A 7977-nucleotide genomic window follows, 5' to 3' on the forward strand; every position below is an offset into this window, starting at 1 on the left:
AGATTTCTCTTGAACAGAGTCAGCGAGGTGCTCTGCCTCACATGGACCGGGATTTTATTCCACAGCATAGGGAGTCTCTGAGTGATAAATCTATCCCTCCAGCACGTCCTATTTATATCCATGCTAAGGTTTAAGTCGCTTGCTCTAGTGGTTTTGGTGGATTTGGATTTTTGAGGTGGAGCATGTCCATTAATTCCGGGTTGGACATGGCCTTGTATGTCAGGCACATGTCACCTCTGAGCAGACGGTATGCGACTGAATAGAGCTGGAGTTTCTTCAATCTGGCAGCATATGACAGATTTTGGAGTCCCTTTATCCTTTTGGTGAGGAACTTTTGGGGTCTCTCCAATTGCTGCAGATGTCGGGTGAGATACATCCCGAATGGGGCATTGTACTCGATCATTGGTCTGATAAGTGAAGAGTACAGGGGAACAATGACCTCACTAGATCTGGATGTGAATCCCTTCATGATCAGGTGGGCAATGTAGAAGGTCTTTCTAACCACTTTAGCAATGTGAGTGTCAAAAGAAAGGCCACTGTCAACCTGGGTCCCCAGGTCCCTGATAACCTCTTCTGTGCTTAGTGGATTGCCACCTATATGGTAGCTTGGGGTTACCTTGTTTTTCCCGAAGGGTATGACTATACATTTTTGGCGTTTAACTTCAGGCCATGGCTCTGGCACCAGCTATCTGTTTCCGTGAGTCCCTTCTGAAGGATATCCGTGTCCGATGCACTTTCCACTATGGCGCCCAGTTTGCAGTCGTCTGCAAACTTTGTCAGCCAAAGTCCTCCCATGCTGGCCTGTACTTCTGAGAAGTAGATGCCAAACAATAGGGGCCAAGGACCGAGCCCTGTGGGACACCACTTGTGACCAGCTTGGAGTCTGACACAGCGCCAGCAACTCTAACCCTGTGGGTTCTGTCCTTAAGCCAGTTTGCAACCCATCTTGTGACATATGGGTTTACATTTAAGCTGGTAAGTTTTTCTACAATACCCGAGTGGGGTATTGTGTCGAAAGCCTTTGCAAGGTCAAGGTAGGCTGTATGGACTGCCTTTCCCTCATCAATGGCCTTGGTGACTGTTTCAAGAAGTCGACCAAGTTCAAAAGGCATGATCTTCCCTTGACAAAGCCAAACTGGGTCGGGTCCAATGTCTGCAAGTCCCCTATATCTTTGTTTATGAGCTCCATTATGATCCTCTCCATAGCTTTGCAGACTAGACTTGTTAAGCTTATGGGGCGGTAATTACCAGGGTCCGTAGAGGCGCCGCCTTTGTGGAGTGGGACCACAGTTGCCGTACGCCACTCCTTGGGCACGTATCCTGTGGTAAGGCTGAGATTAAACAGCTGCCTTATGTGCGGGGTTAATTCCTCATTTAGCTCGTGTAGCACACAGCCGGGGACACCATCCGGTCCCATTGATGCTGTGTTTTTAGTTTTAGAGAGAGCAGCTTTCACCTGCGCATTTGAGATGTCCGGGAGGCTACACTCGGCTGGGATAGTTATCTCTCCTTTAGGGGGGGAGAGGGGGGTGAAGTTTGCACTGAACCTGTCTGCCAGTATGTTGGCAATGTCTGTGGGTTCATTTATTTTTGTATCATTTTGGACTAATTCTGAGCATATCTGGGAGTTTCCACCAAGGTACTTAATCTTCTTCTCCACAGTTAACCCTTACAATTACTTCATCCATACCTTGCCTCCTTCACCAGCAATTAACTGTCTTTGCTCCATCCTTTAAACCTGCTGCATCTCTGGACAAATTAGTCTGTGCCCAAACTACATTGATGAAGCATAAGTTGTCTGCTGCTGAAGTGACTCCTGCTGTTTCAGTGCAGCTAATTGGGGGCTTCCACACCTTTTCTTGATAATGACAGTCTTGCAGACATAAGCACCATTTTCCTCTGGATTAGATTCTTTAGACTTTTATTCCACTAATAATGTTTAAGTTGACTTCCCTATTTTCTTTCCACATACTTTATCACTCCTGGGTAAAAAAGAGTGAAGTGAAAGTTTTAAAAAACTCAGTGAGGAGAAAAATAGACTTAAGCTGCCATGCTTTAGAAAGGACAATGCCTGCACCCTATTCCCTTATTAATTTATTCATTCTCTCATTAAATTCATTCACATTCCAATACCTTTTTATCAAATTCAGGGTGGGGGGGGGATTTGAGTCTATTCCAGCAAACAGCAAGCAACAGGCATAAAGTGTAGAACAAACCCTGAATGGGATAGCAGGAAGCAAATAAAAACACTCACTACACACAAACCTGCAAGCAGTTAGAACGATTTCTAGTTTATAGTCTGGTATGTGTTTGTCATCTGGGAGGAAATCAGAGACTCCGGTGGAATCCCCCACGCACCAAATAAATATTAAATCTGCAAAATGTAGCCAGTGACATAATAACATACATAAAATTAAGCAGATTAAAATATCAAAAACAATGTCATTTAAACACTTTAACAAATTAAGCTCATGACACATGGAGGCTGCACACCCTAGTCCTCCAATATGAAAGCCATTGCCTCTCATCTTCCCACTCTGTAAACAACTTCACAGTAATGTTATATTTTATGCTGCTTATATCCTTCTTATTTAGGTATAGTTTATTATGTCAATTTTTATGTTTGATAATTTAACATTTTGGCTTCATTTTCAAGCTTTTATCTGTCTGGTGTAACTTTTTATATTAATTAAAATATTTTAGACGTCATATCACAAAAACAACAGTTATGATTTTTATGTGATATTGATCAAAATATAATGAAAAAATCAGAGTAAATATCACCCAAAATGAGGTGATCATAGCATACAATGTGATTGCATTCTAGAGAGAAACTTCTAACCCAAATGTATATTAAAGTTATTGTTAATAAATTACATAAATTAACTTTAGTAAGAACCTACTTATTATTTTGATGATGGCAACCCAAGTCTAATATCTGCTAATGTTTCTTCTAAGGGGCCATGATGCATAGATATAGTTTTAACCTGAATGTGTGTGTAGTATGGAGTATAGCTGTACCAACTTCCTCTGAAAAAGGAGGCCTCAAGTTCTGTGTCCGCAATGAGGGGCTGCAGTAAGGGGGAGGAATAAAGGCATGGAATAGAGAGGTTGACAGAAAAGCATACTAATCGATTAGCTTGAAAAATACAACAATCTTAAAAGAGTATTAGTCAGACCCTCTAATTTTTTTGAAATGAATGCAATAGGAATAGCTTAAGTAATACTATGATGTGACCAGGCAATGGTAATATGAATGAGGGTTCTGTCCACTATTCTGCAGACAACAATGGATGTGAAGCATATAAACATACAATGTATCCTAAAACTGATAACTTAGGCTAAATGTGCATAAATGGTCCTTTGGGCCAGAACACATATGGATTATTGTGATCCCATGATCTTATAATGAGTTCAACCATATAGTCTAACTTTAAATCAGAAAATCTTAAAAATAGTCTATCAAATCTGATATTTTATGGGCTCCCATAAAAATTGCAGCAGAATTTTATTCTGCTTTTTCTAGAAGTTTCAGAACTGGGGAGGTATTGTATAATTTGTGTGCACACAGATGAATTAGAAAGTAAAATAACCGTAATGGCCAGTGCATTTATTTTCAACCGACAAAATGCCATTCTTCATTGTTTAGGAAGGTCTAGCATTCACTGGATGTTAAATACAAAATTATAATATTAATAGTATCACACTTATATGAAAGGAGTGTTAGCCTTTGGAGAAGTTCGATTACACTAAACTGATAATAAAATACATCAAATGACTATACTCTTCTAGAAAATGTAAGATAAACTGAGGATTTCCTTTTAAATTTGAAAGAATGTTAATATAACATAATTTCAGTTCTACACTGAAAAAAGAAAAAAAATACACATAAACAAGGTGATAGAAGATGAAATGCACTCATGAAGTTAAACATTTATAATCCTTATTTCACTTATAGTAGATATTATATTATTTTTCGTGTTTTGTCTTTTCCTTATTTTGTGGAAACTGACACATCATTTTGTAAATGATATTTATAGAAAACAAATAAGTCAATTAACTCATCTGGAATTTGCTCTGATTTCTTCAACTCCTCTATAACATTGTCCATTGAATCATTTCTACAACACCAGAATTATGAAAATCTCTGACTATGTTGGATAAGGCAGAGTCCCTTTCATATTCTTAGATTTTAAATTATTAATCAAGTGTCAGTATTACATACTTTTTAACATGGCACTAACAAAATAATTACCTCAAATCATTCTGAAATTATAGCAAACATTTAGTTTGATTTTCTAAGGCAGCTTTCAGGGCAAACACTATATCAGAATGGAATATAAATTTTACAACTATGGATCTTAGTCCTTAAATGGGTCAAGAGAATTTCACGAATAGAGGTGCATGAGATGTTTCAAAACTGTGTAAAAGGGAGATTGGTAATTTAAAAAAGCTTGGTTATAATTTTTGAAGATTAAATTTTTAGGTACTTTTCCTCTCCATCCTCTGGAAAGCCTGTTGAGATTTTTATGACATTTCTTTAGGCTCAGTCTTGTTAATCTTCAATGCTTTTTATTAAAATCTAATATTGTTTTACAGCAAAATGTAAATGTAGTTAATTCTTTGGAATTCTTGTATCAGTCTTTGAGAGAATGATATCAAATTAAGTCAGGCTTTTTAGTGCTTAACTTTCCTAGCTATTTATATCATGGCTTTGAAATCAACACAATTTACTGGAATTGAGTTTAAATATTTTAGATCAAGTTAACCATCCCTTTGTGTCTCATATTAATTTATTTGTTTGTTTACATATTTAGTTTACTGTAAACCTTTTCCAGTGTAAAGTTCGTTATCTTCCTTTATGTTTTCTACTCTTATGGGAAAAATAAATGCTGCTTTTATTAAGGAAATCCTGATAGCTGTTTATGATATCAAGCTGCTAATTTCATGTTGCATTTGTTGACAGAGGACTGTTTTTACTCAGAATTGTTTAAGTGATGGTAAGCTTCACACACATATCACTATCAGCTAACTGTTTTTGTAGAAATTTCTAGGAGTTCTTCAACTTAATTGTGGAATTTTTCCTTACAGGTAAAACTTGAGTGATTCTGTACCAACAGAACCAGAGCCATAGCTGATAAACTGGAGCTCCTCCACTTTAAGTTGAGGAGAAACAAGAAATGGACCACTGGTCCATTCTCTGACCTGATGCTCTTCACCTGTTTCCCAAGTATGAGTGTCATACCCAATATTGCACTCCTCAATTCCTGGAGCAAAAAAAAACTGCTTTAAAAAAATGTAGTAAACTGCTTCTTATGTTTATAGCATGCAGTTTGCTACAAGTTATTTTAGACACAAAGTGCTTTGCTTCAGTCATTTCAGTTTTGACTGCAGAAGTAATATTTCCATACTGCCATTCAGAAATATTAGTATAGATAATAATGCACATTATGCCACATAACACCCTGTGCCTAGAGCAGCTGCCTCCCCACCTTTGCACCACCCTAGCTATACTCCTGTTTTTCAGTACATTTCTGTGGAATGTTAAATAAAAGTGGAAAAAAAATCCACATGACATCATGTTTTTACATTTACCTTGAGGATCCCCCCATGAGACCTATTGTGGCGGCGAATGGGTCTAAAACCTACCCCCTGGCTAAATATTTGGATTTGTAATTAAAAAACATTTGGACCAGTATGGGTGGAATACTTAAAGACTCATGGGATTTCCTTAGGAGTATCAAAAAGGATCTGTACTCGGACTCCCTCATTATTGTAACGCTAGATATACAGGATCTATTTAATGTGATTCCCCACAAAGTGGGTACGGAATGGTTCCAAGAGGCAATTAATCAATATGGTAACTTAGACCACAACAATTTTCTAGTGTATATAAAATTAATGGACCTAGTTTTGAGGCATCATTTCTTGTTCTTTGAGGGTGAGTTCTTCAGGCAGATTCAGGGTGTAACAATGGGGGCATGTTGTGCCCCCACTTACGTTAACATTGTACTCATGGTATGGGAGGAAAAGTTTGTTTTTCATTCGGAATATACCCATTATTGGATGAGTCTACTATAAACAATACCTGGTTGATATTTGTCTTTTTTGAGTGAGGACTGAAACTAAACTTATAGAATTTATACAATATTTGAACCAAACCACAGAGTTTCTAAGGTTCACCCACCACATTTCACACCAGGAGATGAATTTTTTTTGGATGTTACAATAAAAAAAGACATGGAATTGCAGGAATTTGTATCATTGGTGTCTAGGAAGGAGACCTTCTCCAATTCCTATTTGTATTTCACCAGCTCACATCCTTTCAAGCAGAAAAGATGTATTTTAAAGGGGCAATTCATTCGTAGTTGCAGAATGACCTCTAAGGATGTAGATTATGAATGTGAAAGTGCTAAAGTAAGGGACATGTTTCTTGCTAGAAAATACCCTAGAGAGTTAGCTGAAGATATCATGGCAGAGGTGAGGGAAGGAAGACCTGGCAGATTTAGTCCAATTTTAGGTGGTGACAGGATGGACACACACAATGGGCAGAGTTCTTTCATGGACTCAAGCATTATACGGAACCATATACGTGGTCAAGGGGAAGGTGGTTTTAGGGGAAACTTTGTTATGTTTTACAATCAGGACACTCCTAACATTAGAGGCATTATTTCCAAACATTGGGATAAGTTTGTTTGCTATTCTGAATTGGAAGTGCTGTTTAAAACCTCTTTAAAGTTCACATACAAGAAAGGAAGGAACCTGAAGGAACTTCTGGAAAGAAACCACAAGCCAGTCCATAGAAAAGGACCAAGCACTTGTGGATCATGTGCCCAGTGTCCATTTATTTTAAATCATGAATCTGTGTGTATCCCAGACAGGGGTTATACGGTCAAGGGCGATAGCATTTCCAACTGCTGCAGTGAGGGTGTGATTTATTTAGCTTCATGTAAACAGTGTGCAGCATTTTATGTTGGAAAAACTACACGTAAATTAAAAAGAACGATTTACGAGCACCTTAATGCTATAAGAACACAAGATAACAACAATGCACTTTACAAACACACTTTATCATGTACACAGGCCAAATGGGGCTTTTTTGTCCTTGAGAAGGTTGACCAGGATATGAGCTGGGGGTCCCTGCGAGACTAGGATTAAGGTAATATTGTTACATTGGCAATTGCTATTTGCGGCAAATAGGACACCGGGGCTTAATGAATATTTATCTATTGCCCCTATACTCAGAATGAGGGCTGCAAAATTGTAATTGTGGGTGGGTTTTCCACCACCTTATGGCAATATTGCACTGCACTTTAACTAATGAATTTTGATTTCACAATATAGTATGTATTATTTTATTCATTATTACGTATTTTACGTATTTATATAAGTGTGATTTTATGAACAAAAGTATATAGGTATTTATATATTTATATCTATATATTTATGAAAGAATTTTATAATGCATTTTTACATATATACATTTATATTTATGCATATTTTTATACATATTAATTAGTGTATTAATACATATATATATATATTATATTTACACATTTATATATATATATATTAATTAGTGTATTAGCACCTGTACAGGAATCTTAAATGTTTAAACTACTTTGAGGTTGGATTTATTGTGTTTTCAAATTGTGTCTTTAAATCATGTGTATGTCACCAATTCATTAAATAATTATTTAATTCAGGGATCATGGGGGTAATAAGGAGAATAGCAGCTTGTGATTCATTTGTACATCTGAAGAAGTCTTGTTTGACGAAAACGCTATGTGGGGAGTGTTGCGTTTATGTAACTGAATAAATGGCTATTCCTTTTGAGCCATTGCCTGAATTGGTATTTTGTCAGCCTCTTGGTGGTGCCTGCAACTGTGTTTTGGTTTTTACATTTTTCCTACTGCTTCTTTCTAAACCTAGACTTTATCTGTCAATTGCAAGTCTTCTCGGATCAACTTATCGATC

Source organism: Protopterus annectens, chromosome 2.part1 (genome assembly GCF_019279795.1).
Source record: "Protopterus annectens isolate FY-2018-M chromosome 2.part1, PAN1.0, whole genome shotgun sequence".
Classification (NCBI taxonomy): Eukaryota; Metazoa; Chordata; order Ceratodontiformes; family Protopteridae; genus Protopterus; species Protopterus annectens.